The 22,277-nt window shown below is 47.3% G+C and overlaps 1 protein-coding gene across 3 annotated transcripts in view; it reads right to left on the reverse strand.

Annotated features, from left to right (window-relative positions):
* The window catches only part of PXYLP1 (2-phosphoxylose phosphatase 1), a 62,032-nt gene extending 40,021 nt beyond the window's left edge, over positions 1-22,011 (reverse strand). Inside the window, exons 1-2 of one of the 3 annotated variants that reach the window (XM_032258886.1) lie at positions 11,851-15,375; positions 9,121-11,798 (exon numbers count right to left, since the gene is read on the reverse strand). The gene's annotated coding sequence lies outside the window, so the exon portion shown is untranslated. Of the gene's footprint in view, positions 1-9,120; positions 11,821-11,850; positions 15,376-21,924 lie in introns of those variants that run through there. The other 2 variants (XM_032258880.1, XM_032258893.1) reach the window with 2 other exon arrangements.
* Positions 22,012-22,277: the final 266 nt, after the last annotated feature.

The following is a 22,277-nucleotide window of genomic DNA, read 5'->3' on the forward strand; positions in this document are numbered from 1 at the left end:
AAGTATTTATGGGAGAAATTATATAAGACCTAGGACTTGATTTAAAATATTCCAGAGGGGCTGTGTGTGGTGGCTCATACCTGTAATCCCAGCGCTTTGGGAGGCTGTGGCAAGCAGATCACATGAGGACAGGAGTTCAAGACCAGCCTGGCCAACATAGTGAAACCACATCTCTACTAAAAACACAAAAAATTCACCAGACATGGTGGTATATGCCTATAATCCCAGATACTCAGGAGGCTGAGGCATGAGAACTGCTTGAGCCCGGGAGGTGGAGGTTGTGGTGAGACAAGATTGCGCCACTGCATTGCAGCCTGAGTGACAAAGAGAAAGTCCATCTCGAAAATAAAGTATGTATACATATTTATTTATAATTTATATATATTACATATAATATACATAGCGCGCATACACACACACACACACACACACACATTCCAGAGGGGATAAAAAGGTCAAGGGAAATAGATGAAGTAGGACTGGCAAAATGCTGACAACAGCTGAAGCAGGGTGACAGATCCTTGAGGGTTCATTATCTGTTCCTCTCTGCTTCTGTGTATGTCGGAAGTTAAAGGTTTTCTTTAGAAACGTTTTTTAAAAAAAGGAAGCATAGAGTCTGGTGAGGGAGGCAGTGAGTAAACAGATCACTAGGCTACATGAGACCCGTGCTGTCAGGAGGAAGAGAAGACTGCATCGGGGCGAGGTTACGGCAGATTGGTCTTCTGAAGTAGCAGTGTTGGAACTCAGTCTTGAAGAGCAGATCGGAGTTGCTGCATCTGTGACTGAATTTTAGGAAAACAGAATGAACCCAAGAGATGGTGTGAAAGGTTGGGGGGCAGGTACTGGGTTGTTGTAAAAGGAGCCAGAGAAGGGAGATGAGTCAGTCCAGGCACCATCCAGCATTGACACACGCAGGGAAGTGTTGTGCCTAGGGAAAGCCAGCTGCCCAGAGGCCACACAGAGGCTGAGCTGGGGCGCCCCTGCCATGTCTGGGTCTGTTTCTCCAAGGGGAGGGCTTGCCTGGCCCAGCACCCATAGTCCTCTAGTCAGGCCAGCTTCCCCACTCACCTCAAGATGTCCCATCAGTGGGAGCAGACAACATACTTACTGATTCTTACTCCCTCTCTGGAGTCCCCTCTGCAGACTAAGCTGACTGATCTATAGGATGAAGCAGGAAGAGGGGTCGATTGCAGGATCCAAACCACCAGGCAGGCCAGTCTGAAAGACAGGCCCACTTCACGGACCTATCCTTATTTTCAAGGGCCAGGGTCCTATCTCCTCCCAGCACCTGGACTCCTTGGGGAAGACTGGACAGGGGCAGGCCCAGAGGCCTCCCTGCCCTTCTCAGTAGGGGCAACATCTGGAAGGATACTTAATAGCCATGAGGTGTGGCTCCCCTGGAACATTCTGCATCTTGCTGCACCACAGAGCCTCCCAGGCACCTCTCTCCCCTGGGGGCTCTCCTCCTTAAAAGCAGCCTGTCTTCTACCCTGGGGTAGTGAGGGGTAATTGGACCTGTGCTGCTGTCATGCCCAGATGTGATGTGGAGTGGCAACAGCCACCTCTTGGCTGTGGGGGAAACCAGTGGGGAGCTGAGAGGGTGATACGGTTTGGATGTGCATCCCCTCCAACCCTCAGGCTGACATGTGATCCCCAGTGCTGCAGGTGGGGCCTAGTGGGAGGTGTTTGGGTCATGGGAGTGGATACCTCATGAATGGTTTGGTGCTGTCCTCTTGGTGATGAGTGAGCTCTAGCTCTGTTAGTTCATGTGAGAGCTTGTTAGGAGCAGCCTGGGACCCCCTCTCATCGTGTGATACACTGGCTCCCACTTTGCCTTCCACCATGATTGTAAGCTTCCTGAGGCCTCAGCAGAAGCAGATGTTGGCACTATGCTTCTTACAGCCTGCATAACTGTGAACCAAATAAATTTCTTTTCTTTATACATTACCCAGTCTTGGGTATACCTTTACAACACAAAAACGGATTAACAGCGGGTGTGCTGATCAGTGCTGCAGAATGATCCTGAAGCAGGTCCTGAATAAAGGGCAGCATCAAACCCAATGTTCTTTGCCCTGCTTTAAGGACCTGTTATGATCTGGCCACACCTCACTAATCCCACCTGATTTCCCAGTCCTTCCCACAATGGGTTGTTAAGTGCGTGGGCCCAGCGGTCAACTGGCTAGGTCTAGGGCCCTGTGCTACCTGCTAATGAGCCCCAGTTTCCCCATCTATGAAGTGGGAACAATCACGGCCTATCTCATAGGTTGTATAGGGAGGGACTCACGGGGTTAAGATATGTAAGGAACATGGCACGGTGCCTAGCCTCTGATAAGCTCTCAGTAAGTATTAGCAGTGATTTTGGTGATGGTTTTAATACCCACCAGCCACATGTGAGCTACTTATCCTACTTCTCCCTTGTCTTTGCTCCCTCTCCCCTACTCTAGAAATAGAATCTCCACTGGACCATGCCAGAGAAAGTCAGAGTTTGAAGAGGTTTGAAATATCATCTGGTTCAAACCCCCTGGTTGACCTGAAGAGATGCCAGGGCAGGTCAGAGGGCAAAAAGCCCCACGCTGCTCATGGAGGCTGGCCTGTGTGGCTGAAACCCTTGCTTCACATTCAGAGTGGTACCCAGCAATCTGCCCTTGCCATGTTCTTCTTCACTGTAGCAGTCACACTATGTGGCAGATGCTTCTAACTGCCCCAGTGTTTATTCCTTCCGTCATCTTATGGACAGAACCCTCTGGGTTTTAGCTGGATACGTGGCCATCCAGCTAAGGAGAATATTTCCCAGACTGTTTTGCAACTGTTTGTGGTGAGGTGATCAAGGATCACATCAGGCTGCAAGACTGGAAGTGCAAGTGGCATACAATAAAGGCTTGAGTGATAAAAGTCAAACTCTTTTTTTTTTTTTTTAAATTCAGACAGTCCTCTGGCTGGAGTACAGTGGTGCGATCTTGGCTCACTGCAATCTTTGCCTTTCAGGTTCAAGGGATTCTTCTGCCTCAGCCTCCTGAGTAGCTGGGATTACAGGCGCCTGCCATCATGCCTAGCTAATTTTCTTCCAATGAGTCCTAATTGGAAGTAATATGGCCATTCCAGATCAAAAGGAGGCTGCCTGCCCCAGCCCATCCTGACCTTTTTTCTTCTCCCTTTCCCTGTTCTGAAACACTGGTATGAGTGTGAGGAGCAGCTTTCACCATGCAGATGGAAACGACACCCTCATGGATGACAGAGAAGAACCCTCGATGACCCCAAGCAGCAAGGCCACCATTCCTTGATTGCCTTTCAGCTCAAATTGCTTTGAGAGAGAGAAATCAATGTCATAGCATTTTAATCCATTCTTATTTCACTTCTGCTAAAGCAGACAAACCAATATCCCATCTAGAACTTGCTGTTGGCAGAACACTGGTACTGTTCACAGAGCTCCCTGCTGGAGGTATAATGAGTAAGTGCACATGCGTTCATGAGCTGCATCGGGCAGAACATCTCATCACTGACCAGGCTGAATGCCACTCTTAGACATGATATGAGACACTCTTCTGGTCACTTTTGCTCTTTAGTTTTTGTTTTATCTTAAATAATTCATGTATCTATAAATATGGCTTGGCTGCAGGTAACAGAAAACACTAGCAAGCAAAGACTCATCCACATTCTCACATTACAAGCCATAGTATTAGGACAGCAGTTCCAAGCCTAATTGATTCAACAACTCCAAGCATCAGTGGAAGCCAAGAACTTTCCAGGTCTGTCCTCTTACAGCTGGCTTCTCTCAGGGTCACAAGCTGGCAGCCACACTGCCAGGCAGCCCAGCCATATACTCAGCCATGGGCAGAGGCAGAAGGGATGACCCCCTGTGCATCTCTACTAGAAGCAAGCAAGCCTTCCCCATAAACCCCTCCCCTAGGCTGCCCATCACATCTCACTGGCTGAAGACTATTCTCACTGAATAGAGTCAGGCCTCTGTTAGGAATGAGTGAGGAAGGGGATGTTTGTGACAACTCACAACTGGGAGAGAAGGTATGATGACATGAACAATTATTCTCAAACACAGTCATCTGATGACAGTACCAGAACTTTTCAGATCCAGTCATCAAAACACATACAATCATAACTACGTTTGAAAACATCAGTGCTGGTCTGCTCAGGTGCAATTCAGCAGTGACAACAGCAGAGCAGCCTCCTGCAGCCTACTGACTGTACGTGTTCCACTAACAGACCTTTCGTTCCATATTTCACACATTTTTAAAATATGCAGCATTAATTATTTACCTACCATTTCTTCCAAAAAGGATCTTGAGGCTGATAAGCTGCAGATTTAGTATTTTTAAATCCCTGAAGTAGCAAACTTTTTTTTTCTTTATGAACTACATGTTCTAACCATTCTCTCCTTTGAGGTTTTTCTTTTTTTTTTTTTCAGCTCTATAAAGGATAAACTTGTCAAGGCAGCTGATCATTTCTCAGGGCCGGAACAGACTAAAATAACTAATTCATCAAGCCAGAATTTTCACTTTTATGTACTCTTCAGTTTTTTTTTTTTTGTTTTTTTGACATTTTGGAACAAGTCTGTGTTCCCTCCAACGTAACTGCTTTGCTCTTTCTTAAGTTTAGAAGTAGTTACATTTGAGACTGGCATTATTATTTTAGAATGTCAAAAGCAGCTATAAGCACCTCAACAAAGAAAGGAGAATATGCAGTTGGCATGATTTACTCACCACAAAGCCACTTAAAAAATATAAGCGGTTTAAAAAAAATTTTTTGCAGGCAAATGTGTCAATTAAAAGTTTCTTAAAATGTCAAAGAAAGCACGAGAGGATTAAACAGGCAGGCTGCAACACTGGAAGTGCAAGTGGCATACAATAAAGGCTTGAGTGATACAAGTCAAACTTTTAAGGTCAAAAAAAATAGCTTACAAAGTCCTGAGACTCATAGCTGTGCAATGTGAATCCGGCACACCTGAAAGCCCGGGTTACAACAGCCTGCATTTCTATGTTAACAGTATTATACAGGAAGAGGATTTGGCTCTAGATGGATGGATGGACAGGAGCACTCATGCATGCCACTGAGAGGCGTTTTGCCCGGTGAGACCTTTTTTGGCTGGGATCACACTAACCTACAGAGCTTTGGCAAGATCCTATGACTCATTCATGAAGAGTGGGCATCAGGAACCCTGTGGCTTGTTATCACTGCCAGTGCCAGTGGGCAGGAACTTCATGTCCTTAAAAGTACATTGGAGAACACGGCTGTCTCACTCAGTGGGAGGTTGACAGTGTCAGTACAGAATGAGCCCTCCTGCCCATGGAAGTGGCCAAGCATGTGTAGCCACTGCTGGCGATGCTGCAGAGGGGCTGATGGGGGGAACATTTTGGAGCCCTCCATGTGCTGAGATCCAAGGATTCTCTGACTCAGGTCCCAAAACAAGCTCTCAAAACTCTCTCTCTCTCTCTCTCTCTCTCTCTCTCTCTCTATATATATATATATATATATATATAAAATATATATCTCTCTATATTATATTATACATGTTATATATATTATTTATCTCTATATATGATATATTAGAGGTTACATATATATATCTATATATTATATATAGGGATATATAACATATTATATATCTCTTTATAAAATATCACTAATATATATCTATATATACAGATAAATATATATCTATATATAATATATATCTGTATATAATATATATAGATATAATGGTTTGCTCCTTTGTACTTATAAAGTGATGGGTAGAGCAAAAATAAGGCTAAGAGCACTGTCACCTACAATCATGACATTTAGCTTTGGAGGAAATGTGAACTGCATGGAGTCCCAGCTCCCCACCAATAAAGCAGGGAATAAGACTCTTAGGGGCTGGGCTCAGTGGTTCACTCACTCCTGTAATCCAAGCACTTTGAGGCTGAGGCAGGTAGATCATTTGAGGTTAGGAGTTTGAGACCAGCCTGACCAACATGGTGAAATCTCATCTCTACTGAAAAAAAAAAAAAAAAATAGCTGGTCATGGTGGTGGGTGCTTGTAGTCCCAGCTACTCAGGAGGCTGAGGCAGGAGAATCACTTGAACCCAGGAGGTGAAGGTTGCAGTGAGCCAAGATCGTGCCATTGCACTCCAGCCTGGGTGACAGAGTGGAACACTCATCTCAAAAAACAAGTCTTAAAAGCTCCAAAGCTTTCATGCAGCTTAGCTTAAAGTTGTAATGAAACACACAACTTCAGGTTGATGTAACTTAATGAGAAATTTGGGAACAAAAGTGGTTGACACAAGTAATTTTGAGCATGGAAAGCAATGGGGGTGGCCATGATCCTTGTTTACACACCAGTTTCCACAAACTGCAGCTAACCAAGCAAGTACTTATTCTGTATTATCATCATAAAATCAAGGTTCTAGATAGAGTTTTTTACTTAATAAGTCCATTAATAGGGCAAAGGCTATACTGTACTATTTGGAGGTTTGTTTTTGTTGTAGTCCTCTTACAAGGCCCATTGAGTTACTGCTTGGGCACTATTGAGTGTTACAGGAAATCCCAGTGGTGGGAATGCTTGTTGTAGAATGTGAACTCGTGGTTATAGAAAGTTGACTCTGCCCACCAACTCTGTGATAATGAACCACAGATTGCCATATCACTGACTGTGATATAATAACTGATAGAATCAGGATGGACATCTCTGCTTCCTCTCTTTAAGCTAGAGGACAAGTAATCCTAGAGGACACTTGCATTTCAGGGACATACCTGAAAGCCTTGTTTTATAAGACAATCATCCTAACAGATTAATTTTAAAATGTAATACAAATCTTGTTTTCAAGAAGAACTGTCTTCTGTAATTTTGTTAGGGAGCCATCAGATCTCTGGTCTTTTAGTGGTTTCCCATAATGCCCCAGGGATGTCAACCAAACACTGCCTATGGCCTCCACAGCTCCACCTACCAGTGTGGGCTTACCTCAAGCCCTCACACTATGCCTCTACCAGACCCAGACATCCCTCAGCCCCACAGAAGAGCCTTGCTCACTGGGGATTTCAGGCCTGGGTCAGCTGGGCAGGTGACTGGAATGTCAAAGGGCATCACTCCTGCTCTCCAAGAATGAACCTGAGGTGGAGAAACCTATTGTTCTTGGAGCTGCCTGAGGCAGGGGAGGGAGGTAAGACCCCAAGGGGCATGCTGGACCCAAGGCCACTGGATTGTCTTTTTGGGAGGACTCTGGTGAGCTGAGACAGGTAGTGGGTTTGAAGCCAAGGCTGAAGTGCTCAGAGACACAGAGAATGAGACCAGTTACTGCATGAATAACTGTGTGAGACACATGCATGAGAAACAGCCGCCTGGGCCCGGTCTACCTCCAGACTATGAGGATAAGTGGAAAATGGCGGCTCTTTTAAGGCACCCAGTTTGGGAATGATTTGCTATGTGGCAATGCTGAGCTCCATGAGGCTGGGAACTTTGTCAGTCTTGCTCTCTATGTGTGTATCCCCAGGGCCAAGAACGCTGCCTGGTCCAGAGCAGATGCTTAACCAATATTTGTTGAAAGAGTGAATGAATGTATGAATGAAGAGATGAATGAATGGAGAAAAGACTCACTACGGCCAGCAGCAACCCCCACTGACTGCCCCCAGCCAGCATGCTGCCTCTCCTCTGTGCCTCCACTTTCGCACCTTGCTGACTGCTGACCATGCCCTGGACCCCAGCTCAAAGATCGCTTTCTCAGAGAGGCTGCCTTTCGACTCACCCACCTCGTTTAGCAGCCTGCCTCACTCCCAAGTCATCCTGTATCTCTTCCCCATGGCACTTCTCAGGACTATCATTATGTAATCAAATGACCACAGTGAAATTCCTGGCTGGCTGGCTGTCTCCTGTGACTGACCCTAAGCCACATGACCGTAGGGAAAGTGTCTGTTTGCATAGAGCTGACTGACCGCCTGTCAGAATATTTCTGAAAACTGGCAAAATACAGTCATTCTCATGATTAGAAAGTGCCAATTCGTAGAGAGCTCTCTTTTAATAATAAGCTGGAATTGACCTCTAACTGCTAGCGTCTCCTCCACCAAGCTTTCCAAATCCACTACACCCAGGTCATCCTTGCCACGCAGACTCTAGGCGACCCAAAAGGTTAAGTGTGTCCAGGTTTACTCAGTCAGTCGGGGGAAGAACTAGAGTCGGAAGCCAGCTCTCCTGACTTTCCAGTTCAATGCTATTTCCATCACACCACACCGACTCCCGAATGTTTCCACTGACATTAAATGTTCTGAAACCATCATAATCTCTCTATCCAAATAACAACAGCAAAGCTGTGTACTTTTCACAGGAGAATGCGTGGAACAGGTCAAGCTTAACATGTAACACAATGTCCATATATAACAAGAGCTCATGGTGATATTTTAGGGAACTTCCTGCCAAATACCTAAGAGATGAGCCCCTGAGCAAATATCTAATTTCGATTTTAATTTGGTTCTTGTCTACTGGATAATCCTTGTGCCAATTCTCTGCAGGTGTTTCTTCTGCCTTCGTTTCTTTTCTATGACTTATCATTCCCAGGATCTTTGAAGATCAAGGAAATAAATAAACTAAAATCAAAACCACTCCAGGTGATCTGCAACAGCTCAACAGGACAGCAACCCTGAACAACGGAGCTTTTGGAGAGAATGCAATGACCAGAGAAAACGTCCCTGACCTAATGTGAAAGGAAAAAAGGATACAGAACCAGGCATGGCGTGATTCTGTTTTTCAATATGTATAGTTATGTATATGTTTGGAAAAATAGGATGGAAAGAAATACACATTTAAAAATGAGCTGGTGGCCAGGCGTGGCGGCTCATGCCTGTAATCACAGCACTTTGGGAGGGCAAGGCAGGTGGATCACCTGAGGTCAGGAGTTTGAGACCAGCCTGGCCAACATAGTGAAACGCTGTCCCTACTAAAAGTACAAAAATTAGCCAGGTGTGGTGGCAGGCATCTATAATTACAGCTATTTGGGAAGCTGAGGCAGGAGAATTGCTTGAACCCAGGGGGCAGAGGATGCAGTAAGCCAAGATTGCTTTACTCTAGCCTGCATGAAAGTGTGAAACTGTCTCAAAAAAAAAAAAAAAAAAAAAAAAGGTGTTGGTGGTATTTCTTACCTTTTAGATTGGCCAAAAAAACTCACCTCTCGCCTCTCATGAATGTTAGTTGATCTCAGGAGGATGAGATCTCTCATATACTGCTGGTGAGAGGGTTAATTAGAATGGTATCCGTGAAGGAGAAATGGTGGTCTCCACCAAAACAATAAACATGCACATCTTTCGCCCCAAGAATTTGTATTCCAGTTTTCCATCCTACAAAAATGTTACCACCTATGTACAAAGCAGCACTAGGAGTCATTATGCAAATGTGAAAATAACTGAAATGTTCATCCATAGGGAAACAGTTGGAAAATCAGAGTTTGTCCAAACGATGGAACACGATTCAGCCTTAAAAAAAGAAAGAAGTGGGCTTAGGTGAGGATGGACAAACTTCCAAGAAATATTGCCAAGTTAAAAACAAAAGACAAAAAGCAAAAGTAGCAGCATAATAGATATAGTGTAATCTCACTTAGGTAAAACCAACTTTGCTTATCTCAACATATATATGTAAATTTTTGGAAAACATAAATTTACAGAAAAAGGTCTAGCAGGAGATGGGTGCCCAAATGAACAGTGTCCCCTCTATTGTGAAGTAGGAAGAACTTTCAATATTTACTCATATGTTTTAATGCTTTGATTTTATAGTATGTTGTGTGTGAATAACAACAACAAAAAAGGTTAGTAATGACAGAGGACACGTTACATTGTTAAGTCAAAAAGACAAGCTACAACATAGCATGTACAGATTTGGCTGAATGGCTCGAAGCAGGGATGGGAGCATGACTTCTTATTGTATACTTTAGAATTTGAACCTGTGCTATTTAAAAAAATGAATTTAAATAATTGCTATTTGTAAAAGTAACAATTTTTAGAAAAAGACAAGGAAAAACATTGGAAAGAGAATATATATCTTAAATATTATGAGTGGTTAGAGCTGCAACGACAAGTAATCTAAATTTTCTTTAAAACAAACAAATTACAAGACAGAAGATTGGCTCACCACTCCTTAAGTAAGTAGGTGGTGGAATCCCGGTAGGCTTATTTTCTCACATATATTTCTGCATTTTCTAAATTTTCTTAAACTTGTATTACTTTTAAAAACCAGAAAAAATGAATGCTGTAAAACATTATTTAAATTATTTTTAAACAATGCAGTTAAGCAGTATCTCACAAGGCAGGCACATGATAAATTATAGAGACCAGTGGTTTTGAAACAGTATCATCTTTTAAAACTCATCACAACTTGGAACCTGATGTGGAATTCAGGTAGCAGTGGAAGTACTTAGGTGGCCTGGGAGGGGCCTAGTGCCTCACTTAGCAGCAGCCCCATCCACCTGCGGAACCCACGGTTCCAGGAACATCCTTAGGAAATGCACTGTCCAGACAGACAAAGGCTACGGGGACCTGAGGAGTAGGGGGCTCTTTGTGCTGGAACGATCAGAGAGAGGGCTGCATGACAGAGGCAGAAACTGTGCTAAACTAAAAGGCAGGGAGGATGTCAGTGGGTGTGCCTGATGTGAGGATAAATGGTACAGAGGCAGGCTGCAAAGCCCACCCCCATGCCACTGTATTGTGGGTGACAGCCCTTATGCAGTGACTCATCAGTGAACAGGGTGGAGGAGGGCTGGAGCCAGACTAGGTTCACGTAGGAGTAGGGAGCCACTGAAAGTTTCTCGGTAATCGCCTGACTGGATGTAGGTGGTATTCTTGAAATGTTACTCTCAAGCTGCTGATAGATACAGCCTGCATATCACCCCACCTCTGAGTTACAGCAGGAAGACACTCTCTCCAACCCCCTGGGTCCTGACATCTGGGGCGTTGCGGCTCATCGTCATACAACTGGTGGGTTTTGCCAAGATTGTGCTGTGTTCAGTAGACCAGGCCAGGCAGGTTCCAGTCCTCCTACACTGCTATCCTAGAAGACGCCATCATTCCAGGGGCAGTGGGGCTGGGGTTCCCCAAGTCACAGCTCACGGTCCATCCCTGGCCTTTTAGTCCACTACCTAATAGCTTGCGCAAGGTATTTAATATCTCTGAGCTGCGGTGTTCTCACCTGCAAATGGTGATTCATTCATTTATTCAGATATTTACTGAGCAACTGCTCTATGCCAAGGATAGTTACAGAGCTGGGGATTTGTAGTGACCAAACCAGTCCCAAATTCCTGCCCTCATGGAGCTTCTATTCTAGTGGAGTGTAATATTGCTGCCTGCCTCAGGGGTCATGGAGGGGATTAGATAAGTCCATCCTGGAAAACACAAGACAGTCGTGATTTCCTCCTCCCCATTATTATTTGCATTCCCTACAACACTTTGACCAAGAAGGCACCCAATAAACAGCATCAAACTATTTAGTCTCTGTCTACAAATTCAGATGAGCCCACCTTGAAGAAAAGTGGCGTTCATTCGGCCCTTGGCTTAGACTAGCATGATTCTTCAGCTCTCTGTACCTCTGTATCCCATTCTCCAGCACTGCCCCGTCCACCTTACTAAACAGGGCTGGGAAGGAGAACGAAGAAAACCACCCTTGGAACCATTCATCACAATGAAGGCAGCTGACAGCTTTGATAAACTCTGGCTCAGCCCTCATTTCCTTAGAGAAAGAAAGCACAGGGCTATCAGAACCCTTACCTTCTCAGGCAGTGCTGAAAGTTACTTTTTCAGGCCAGGATGTCCTGCCATGTATAGGACATGAACACCTGATGGACTGCATGCCTGCCTCCAGCGGCCCCATGTATAGGACATGAACACCTGATGGACTGCATGCCTGCCTCCAGCGGCCCCACGGGGAGAACTCAGCCCCTCCAATCAGGCCAGTCTGTGGCAAGGTGAGCCCTCATCTGGTGGATTTCAGGGTTGAGTGTTTGTTTCAATGTGTCCCTGAGGGCATGTATGAGTCTGGGGGCAGGTGAGTAACAAGCACAACCAGTACATATTCCAAGTGAGTGTGGCCAGAAGCATTGGTATAAGTTCAAGGGAGAAAAAACCTGCAAGCCAACTTTAGAACCTCATCCTTAGGGCTCCAAGAAAGTGCTCCACCAAAAATCTCCCTGGCAAGTATCTTGATATGTAATGACAGCTTCAGCTTTCTTCACCAACTACATGCTGGAGTTCTGGTGCCAGCCTCTATTTTTATAGCCTGAGTAATGCCCGGGCAAAGGACCAGTCAAAAATCAGACACAGAGGGACGGGGCACAAGAGGTGACGGCACAAGCGATGGGGCCCCTTTCCTACTCAGCCTCCACAGCAGATCCTTCAGAGCAGAATCTGGGACAGCAGCCAAGCCCTCCTCAGATTCTGGCCCAAACTCCTCTGCAGACTCATCCCCTCTCACAGCCAGCCCATGAGTTCCATGAGGGCTGGTCCTTTTCTGTCTGCAAGCCCCTGTAAGGCCAGGCTCCATGGCACAGCAGGGTTGGATGAGTGAATGGCCACACCATCCCACCTGACTCAGGCACAGTCGACTACTTGCTGTTCCCCCTTTTAATAACTCAATGTCTGTGCCCGTTCCACTCTCTTGGCCCAGATGCCTTCTTGACCTGGTTAACTCCTGCTTTTCCTTAAACTCAGCTAAAGCACCACCTTCCCCTGGAAACCTTCCCTGACCCCAAGGCAGGATGATGTCCTCCAATACTGGGCAACCACAACCACCAGGGCCTACCCCTCCCGCTCTACTCATCAACATGACAGGCTCCCGTCAGCTTCCTTGCCCACCTTCCACGGTGCTGGTGGATAGACACCAGAGCAAGCAGCAGGTGCTCAATAGGTGTTAGCGGGAGGGAGGGCGGGTGGGAAAAAGGAAGATAAGCACCAGGAAGAATGCTGTGGATGGAGCAGCCCCATTGCAGAAACCTACAAGGAACTGAACAAGAATAAAGCACTACACCCCAGTGGATCAATAGACCCCTCGTCAATGAATACTGAGAAAAACTAGCAGGAAGCGGTGGGAAAACACATCTTAATGAATTAGAGGGGAATCAGGTCACTCTTTGCTGTGTCCTCTCCTCCCCTGCAGGTGTGGGCTGGGCAGGGGCTGGAGAGCAAGAGAAGCTGTGGAAGGTTGGGTGGGCAGGGGCACTTGAAAAAAAGAAGCTCTCATAGGCTCCTCTGGCCTTGGGGGACTGAAGACCATTTCCTCTGGGGTAACCTCCAACTGCTGATGTGAATCATGTAGGACACATTCCCACAAAGCTGTTAAGAACATGCCCTGTGTCAAGACAGGGGGATAATAAGGGCTTCCCACTGTCCTACTGAGTCATCTGGCCCAGTTCCTAAAGGTAGTGACTGAAGCAGGGATTTAGAACAGATGATCTCCTGGGAATGAAGAGACTTTTGGCTGGAGTCTTCTTAGCACAGCATTTCCTTCTAAAGAAAACACCCCCATTTGCCCCTTAATATCCACTCATTCCTCCTTGTAAGAGAATCCTGATTTCTGCAGGGTAGAGGGAGCGGACAGTGTAGCAGAGACTGCCAGCTAATTGTGATACACCCATCTTCTCTCCCTCGTGGGCACGTGGCAGGACCACATTTCCTCCCCTCGGAGGGCATGGTCATGTGACTAAGCCCTGGCCAGTGAAATGTCAGGGCCAGTAATTCACCACCTCTGAGCCTGGACCACAAAATCTTCCCACACACCATCCTCCAGGTTCCTTCCTCTTCAGCTGACTGAGGCAAATGAGCATGGCAGCCTTGAGAGCCTGAGTCCCTGAATCTCCTCTTGGAGGAGAGCCCCTCGCCAATCAGAAACAGCCATTTTGGACTACGTGTGAACAAGAGGTTGAATGCCTACCATATTTGAACCATTAAACATAATTGGTTTGTTTGAGCAGTGAGCCTTCCTCAGTGCCCCCTGCCACACACTCACATGGCCTGTTTAACTGGGGGTATCCCATGTGATACCGTTCTGGCCAAGAAATAAGGGGAAGTCTGCTGGTGTTTTCGCCGTCATGAAGGAAAGGCCAAGAGAGTAACACAAGTGTCAGTCCAGACAGATGTCAGCTGCTGAAACCAACACCAGCAGAATCGCCTATCTTCATGCATTTTCTTACTTGAGAAAAACAAATCCGTATGTGCTGAAGCCACTGAGGCAGGGCTTTCTGTTACTTTCAGCCAGACACATTCATAATTGATATGTTTTGCAACCACTCATCATTCATTCAGCCGACTTTTACTGAGGCCTGTTTCATGTCAGTCCTTGTGCTAAAGGCTAACGCTTTAGAGATGAGCTGGGGTATGGTCCCTTCTTTCCAGGGACTTCCTATCAAGCTGGAAGACAGGCCCATGAGCAGACAATCAGCGCACACTGGGAACAGATGCTGTGATGATGCAGGATGATGTTCCAGGGCAGTGTGAGCGCCGGGCAGGGGGCCGGCACCGAGGTGAGGAGTTCCCATCTCCTCTTCTGGCATTCGGCACACGGGGTAAATAAACACTTCTCAAGCTAAACAACAAGTAAAAAGAACACACGATCCTCAGCCAAGCCAACTGCGATTACTAACTGTAAGTAGAGTCGTTAAACACCATCAATTAATGCAGCTGTTTCAAGATCATCAGCAGTCATTAGAGCAAGATGCACAAGAGGGGAAAAAAAAATCACACACTGCGAACTTAGCAATGCTAGAAATTATGTGAACAGAGGATGAGACAGGCTTGCTTAGATCTTCCTGCCTGCTGACGTTAGCCACCTCCCAAAATATACTTTCCTTCTCAAAGAACACAGTGATTTTTCACTTTGAAGACAGAGCCAAAAAAATCAACCATCCATGCCATGACCTTCGACGGTAAATGCCCAAGCTTTGATTTTTCAGGTCTGTGTTTCCATTAGGAACTGCGATGGAGACAGACAAATTGGCGACAAAAGAGGTTCCAGTCTCGGAAATCAAGAGATGATCACGACCAGAGAAGTCGGAGCACCTGGGGAACCATTTGTAAAACAAATAAATGGTTTTCCACCTTTCACTTTAATTCTCCCTACATACAAAAGATTGGCATGGTTTGCTATTTCTTTGTTTTCTAAGTGTGGGGCAGGTTTTTTTTTTTTTAAAGACAAAACTTTATTTAAAATTCCAGAACACAGGTCTACCCTTGAACAACATGGATTTGAACTGGGCAAGTCCACTTACAGGTAGATTCTCTTCCGCCTCTGCCACCCCTGAGACAGCAAGACCCTACTGTGAAGACAGTGAGGAAGAAACCTTTGTGATGATCCCCTTCCACTTAATGAATAGTAAATGTTTTCTCTTACTTATGATTTTCTTAATAACATTTTCTTTTCTCCAGCTTATTGTGAGAATATAGCATATAATACATACAACATACAAAATATGTGTTAACTGACTACATTATCAGTAAGGCTTCTGGCTAACAGTAGGTTATGTACGGTTACGATGTTGGGGATTTAAAAGGTATACTCGGATTTTCAACTGTGGGGGGCCAGGGCGGCAGAGGGGGCATCAGTGCTCCTAACCCCTGAGTTGTTCAAGGGTCAACTGTAGTTTAAAATACGTAAAAAATAAGCTGGCTGCCCACTAGGATAACTGATGACCGGTTTTCCAGTCCGACTGCTGACTTACTGGTATGCAGTATTCCAGTGCATAGAGAGTACAAGCTGGGCTAATCACACTCAAATGAGGCAGGGAAGCTCTCGAGTTCCTGAGGCAGCAATCACAGAAGGGTTTTCTGGTCGAAAGCCCATTGCTGGAGGCCGTGCCAGCTCTGTGATGGCAGGTGCTAGTCGGGCAGGCTGCCATGCTGGAGCCTCTCTGGCGGATGCACGGAGCAAGCAAGGCGAGGTCTGAGGAGGAAGGACCTCTCTTTCCAGCACCAGTTGGGAAACCCATGCCCGTCAATGCAGTTTCTTCGGGTCAAGAAATTTCCAGCTACAGCAGACATAGGAAATGTGGTGTTCTGGCTTCCTGCCTCTGGCTAGTCCCCTACCTGCTCTCAGGAGCAGCTGTGCCATTTCTTGCTGAGAGAACTGGGTCTCTGATAGTACCAAGGCTTCTGGGGCTGCTGAAGAGCCATTCCAAAATGGTAGCCAGGGCAGCATTCCGTCAACCAGGACCAAAAACAGTGCTGGCAAACCAGGTGACTAAACAGATATAGGGTCCCTTATCATGCTTCCCACCAACAACCTGCGGCCAGGAGTGACAGTTAAAACAGCCAGCATGTGTCAGACATAGACCAATCAAAATGACTGCCTGTTTCAAAGAGCTGGCAAGGTCACATGCCACCAGGGTGTACCAGCTGAGGTCAACAGTCCTTCCCCCACCCCATGGTCAGCCCCTTCACAGCCTCATGCCTATAAGTGAGCAAATGCCTGGAAATCGGTCGGCACCACCATTCATGTCCTTCACCATAAACTGAAGTATAATGTCCTCTGTTCCATGAGGACAGAGACTATTATCCCATATCCATCATCTCAGTGCAGTCGGTTGGCGCCTAAAAGGTAATTTTAAGAAACAAATGAATAGGAATAGCAGCTAACATTTTTAAAGCATGTACCATGTGGTAGGTGCTTTTCTAAGCCCTCATCATGTATTATTATATTTCAGTTTCACAACAGTACCATGAAGTAGGTATTATTATCACCACCCAAATTTTACAAATAAGGAAACCAGCCCAGAGAAGTAACTTGCTCAAGGGGATATCACTAGTAATGGTAGATCCAGGGCTTAAAGTCAATTCAGCCTCCGAATGTACACACTCAATCACTGCACAGTGCTGAATACACAACCAAACTCAGGTACTCTAGTATTAGGAAATCATCAACAGAGAACCTCTGACATTCACAAACCCTGAGAAGTCCTTCCAGGTTTCTGGGTGTTATATATACACTGTTTTTGTTTGTTTGTTTGACTTGCAGAAAATTTTAGAGAAAACCAATACCTACTTTTATCCCTAAGAATGGGACCAGGCCTATAATTTTCAAAAAACTGTGTAACCACACTCAGTTATCAAGGAACTGTGGGCAGGAATATCCAGGTTTACACAGTATTTCTCTGCTTAAGAGATCTGAATTCTTCAGGAAGGCTTTTAACCGTCCAAGGTCCCATCTCCCCATCTCTAAGCAGATTGTGGGCTTACTGAATCAAATGAGATCATGGACATAGTTGCTTGCTTATACAGTAAGATACTTTATAAACATAATGCAAGATCCTAATAATTAATGTATTATAATAAAATAACTTGCATTAAAAATTCTATACTTATTAATCTATACTTTTAAAACTTTCTATACTTTCAAGATAGTTCATATCTCTCCATGTTTTAATGATATTTAAGCTTAATAGTTTGTTTCTGTAAATCCTTCCATTATTATTTCTGAGCTTCCAAAAATTTGTGCTATAACTTTACCAACTTTACGGTAATCCAACTGCTACTTTTATTTTAGAGGCATGAAGCATTAACAAGACAGTAAATGTTTAATTCTAACTAAATTCTCCTATATCTGCAGAGGACAAACTTAGCAAGTAAGAGCTTCATTTTATTTTACAGTTAAAAAGCTCAAAATGATACTGCTGTATCTCTGAAGGCCTGAAGGTTGGTGTTGGATCCAAGAATGAGGTAAGCCTAGGAAAGCAAGCTGTGGCTTTGTTGGTTGGAAAGACACACGTCTCTGAATAATTGAGGGGTGGGACAAATAGCATTCAAAACGATGTGTAAATTTAACATAAATGATGACTGTAACCACAAACAGAATTGGAGGAGGAAAGGGGAGAGAGGGAAGGATCAAAACTACGTGCAATAATTTTCATCTTAATATGCTTTTTAATCAATATGCTATTGATTACAGCTCTTTCTAAGGAAGTTGGTCACACCCAGGGGCATAAAGGTTGGCACGCAGGTGACAGAAGGATGCCCTGCAAACTGAAACATGAATGTATAAATTGGGGAAATGACTCTGCAAATACAAACAATTTTAAAGTTACTACTGTCTCTACTACTAGATGTTTGAGTTCCCCCAAACTCTCCTCCACTCTAGAGTACGCAGCACAGTGGGAGGTCCACCGATGGAGGGAGGGGCAGATGCATGCACAGCCGACTTGGCTGAGGGGATGAGATGAAGGCTGCCTCCCACGGGAACTACTCTACAAGCCGCAATCCATTCCATGCCTTTTTAATCACTAACTCCTTCCACACGCCTGAGATTGTTCCTGCCATCACTGGAGATTGAACTTTTTCCAAAACCAGTGGCTTCCCCAGCCGAAGTCCAAGCAGGGTCATTGACTTCCCTAGCCAACGTCCAAGCAGGTTTTGAGGGTGGAGGATAAACAGGCCAGAGTCTGTGGCTCAGTTAGGTGTTAGTTGGCAAGGGCCCGCCTGCCTTTCAGACTCAAGAGTGGATCCTGAAATTCATTCTGGGTTCACAGGTGCCTCCTCATGGCTGCCATGTAGTAACTCCAAGTTGAGAGGCTCCCATGAGCCCACTACCTGCGAGGCTGTGCAGCAGGTTCAAGAAGAGACCCTGGGAGACGCTTCTATTGAAAGTCCCACCATCCTACTAGAAGGCTGTTCCCTCTTCACCTCCTAAGGACAGATGCACACACCTTCCAAGCCACTGCTCCTTCTGTCACTTCCCTAGACTCTCCCCTCAGCACCTCAGGTAAGATGAAGTGGCAGTGGCTACAATCTGAAGCGGCCAGGGGGCTCTGCAAGTGGCACCCTATCTCCCTGGGAGCATCCTCCACTGGTGGGCAAGGATGGGGGGTGTCAAAGGGGACCAGAGCTACAGCTCAGGGCCTATAAATCAAGCTGTGGTCAAGTGGCTCCCCAGGCCAAACCCCAGATCAATCTTGCTCAAGCCATTATTTCCAAAGGGTCACACTCCTCATTCGAAAATTTCAAACAGCTCAGTGCTCTCCTACAAATCTTAGCTGGCTTTCAAGGCCTTCTAAAAACCAGAACAATGGGCCCCGCAAAGGGATTTCAGGTTCCCACGGGGCCATTTTTCCTATCCAAGTGACTTTGCTCCTAACTGGTAACCCCTACACTGGAATGTGGGCACACTTCCTTATCCACCAACTAGGAACCTTGTCCAGGAACAGGTTCCGGGGCCGAAATCTCCCCCTGTGAATTTTCAGGACCTTTAATATTCTCCCATCCTTTCTCCCACCCACCTCTAGATAGTAGTATGTCTCTTTCGCGTTCTCCTCCCTTTCTCTCTCACTCACAGACTGCAGGCATTAATTAAACCTCTTCTAGAAAACAGATTTTCACCAGCTGCAGGAATTCTGGGTAATAGCCAGACCCGAAGACAGAGACAATCTGGGTAAGAAAGATAAGCTTGTGACAGCCAGGGGCAGTGCAGGCTCCCACATCCAAGTGGCAGTCTCAATTTTAGCCCTTTCCAGATTCCTGAAAAAAAGGGGACATGAGGTATTCCTACCCCCTCAGCATTTGGCTGAACTGACTGGGGCTGGCCTTTGACAGAGGCACAAGAGCTGGACCCTGCAGGTAGGTCATAGCCACCTCCGAGAGACCAAAGCACTGGCCCCAAACATTAACCTCCCTCCCACCAATAGAGCTGCAAGCCATAGTGCCAGAAATCTGCAAGAAGAGGCACTCCCAGCCCTTCACAGGAAGCAACACCCACCGGAGTGAGGACGGTGCAACCTGAAGCAGCCAGGGGGGCTCTGCAAGTGGTACTCCGCCTCCCTGGGCACTTCCTCCATCAGTGGGCAGGCATAGGGGATGTTAAAGGGGGCTGGGCTACAGCTCTGGGCTACAGCTCTGTGGTGGACCCAGCTCTCAGCAGACAAACTTGGTAGCTCCCAAAGGTGCCCACCACCACCCACGCCAATTCTTGAATGAAGACAACTGATTTTCTTCATGGAAATCCTGGAGTCCCCACTGAGGTTAAAGACCCACCATCAGAGCCTGACCTGTAGATTGTACTCCCTGCCCGAAACACACACAAAAATGAGTTTGTCTCTAGTGAGATGACACATTTAAAAAAAAAAAAAAAAAAGCTTTTGAATTTAATGGTAACATTTTGAACAGTGTAGCAAAGTGTAGAAAACATTGGTTGTAAACTCAGACTAATTCATGGGGGCATCCATTTCTTTCCTCAAAAACACTGAGTACCCCCATGTGGTAGACAGGGGGAACCAGGCAAGGACCTGGGGCCACAGAGATGGTTCCACCCATCCCTGAAGATGCTCCTGGACAGTGGGGCATCACAGAGCAGTGTAGGGAGGGCCAAGGAGAAGCCCACGGGAATTTCTGGGCACTCAGAGAGACCCTACTGAGCCCCAGCGTGTCCTTGGGCTAATCACTTACCTAATCAATAGTGAGGGAATATTGAGCTAATTACTATTCAAACTGATTCAACAGAAAAAAGAGTTACAGAAATTGCAGTTCCACAAACACTCGGAGTGCTGTGCTCCAGAGGCCAGGTGGCCCACGCTGTTGCTGGTGCCCCAACGCAGCCTCCCATCAGCGAGGGTGGGCTGGCCAGGAGCCAATTCCTACAAGAGAGGTTCCCTCTACGCATCCTTTCTCTGAGATAAGCAATTAATTTAATGAAAGCCAGGACAAGGGATGGGGCAGGTTCACACACTGGCTTTCAGGCTGTCCCGTGCATCTCCACCACTCTCCAGAGACCACGAAGCTTTTTGAGCCATCTGCTGTAAACCCCCTTCCCATAGATGTCCCGATTGGGACCTCTGACGAGGGCAAGTTGTTGCCAAGCCCGACCGCAGTCGCATCCCGTTTGAAATGGTGGGCTCCACACTACATGCTTCACACCCACGGGCCTTCTGCAAGTATCAACAAACGGCCTCGTTTGTGGAGCACTCTCCGATCCCCCCTCCACCCCCTACATTTCCCCATTCACAGCTCGATCTAATTCCACATCTCTCCTGATTTTACTTGTTGAATGCTTACAAAGCATCCTTGCCTTCCCACAAAGACACTGGCTAGCCAGGCGGTGATAACCTCACTCCCCACGGAGCCCCCTCGTAATAGCTGAACTCACAGCCGAAGCGGGAAAATATGGCTCCACGTCCTGCACCGCCAATCCTTTACCATCCACAGGTATAATTTAAAAGGCAGCTGCAGCTGCAGCTGCAAAGCAGGCAACCTACCCTAAGCAAATCCAATCTCTCTGTGTGTGAGACAAAGCCAGCATATTTAAAAGATCAGGACACATGCAAGTTCACCAGCAAAAGCAACATCGTGGGTCTACACCACGCGGTCCTAACCTGCGCAGCCAGGAATGTTAACCTGCGCTCGGGCGGCCTCGCAGCTGGGCCCGGGACTCCCGGAGGCGCCTGGCTGCAGGTGGCTGCCAAGAGGAGCCAGCCGCGTCCCCGGGAAAGGCCGCGAAGTTGCAGCCGCCTGCTTACCTGGAGGCTAGCGGGCTCAGGACCGCCCCGGAAGGGAGATCCCGGGAGCTTGAATCTCGGCTGAAATGCAGTGGCTGGAGTGCGGGGGCCGGGCGGGAGGGGGCTGGAGGGGCAGGGGTGAGCCGCAGGCGGGCTCCGCGGGCTTGAAGACAGAGCTGGGGGTTCGCAGCGGGCGTGAGAGAGGGGGCTGCAGGGCGGGCGCCGGGACTGGGACACCTGGCGCACGGGGGGAGTGGCAGGGGACAGAGCGCAAGTCCTAGGCTCTGGGGCGAGCGCGGGCATACAGGAGGAGGCTTAGTCGCCAGATTCAGACCCGACGCTTCCAAGCGCCCCCAGCCTTCCCACCCCTCTCCCACTGGCGAGTTAGGGGGACTCCCTCAGTCTCCTAACCCTGGACCCTAGACGTCCACCCGCCTCGAGCATCCTGGTCGCTCAGCCCAACGGCAACCCCCCCGGCTCAGGCCCGCGCCGCACTCACCCCCATGGTCCCGGGCCGGCCCAGCTCCGCTGCTGCGCGCCCGGCTCGGCGCTGGCCGCCAGCTCCTCCCGGCGCCAGAAGAGGCGAGGGCGGCGCGCACCGGCCGCGGGGCAGCTGTAGGGGCCCGGCAGCGCCCCCTGCCGACCCCGCCGCGCCCCGGCTCAGCTCGGCCCACCCAGCACCCTGGAGCTCCGCCCCGGAGGCGGTGTTGCGGTGCTGCTGGGCGGGGGCGACCGCGCGGGGTTGCTGAGAGGACGCTGCAGCTGGGAGGCGCAGCACAGCCCCCAGAGACTGATCGGTCTGCAGACGCCTCTGCGTGCAAAGCCACCGGCACGGACGCGCCAAGCGCGCAG

This window comes from Sapajus apella, unplaced genomic scaffold, assembly GCF_009761245.1.
Source record: "Sapajus apella isolate SASKATOON/1434 unplaced genomic scaffold, GSC_monkey_1.0 scaffold4, whole genome shotgun sequence".
In the NCBI taxonomy this organism is placed as follows: domain Eukaryota; kingdom Metazoa; phylum Chordata; class Mammalia; order Primates; family Cebidae; genus Sapajus; species Sapajus apella.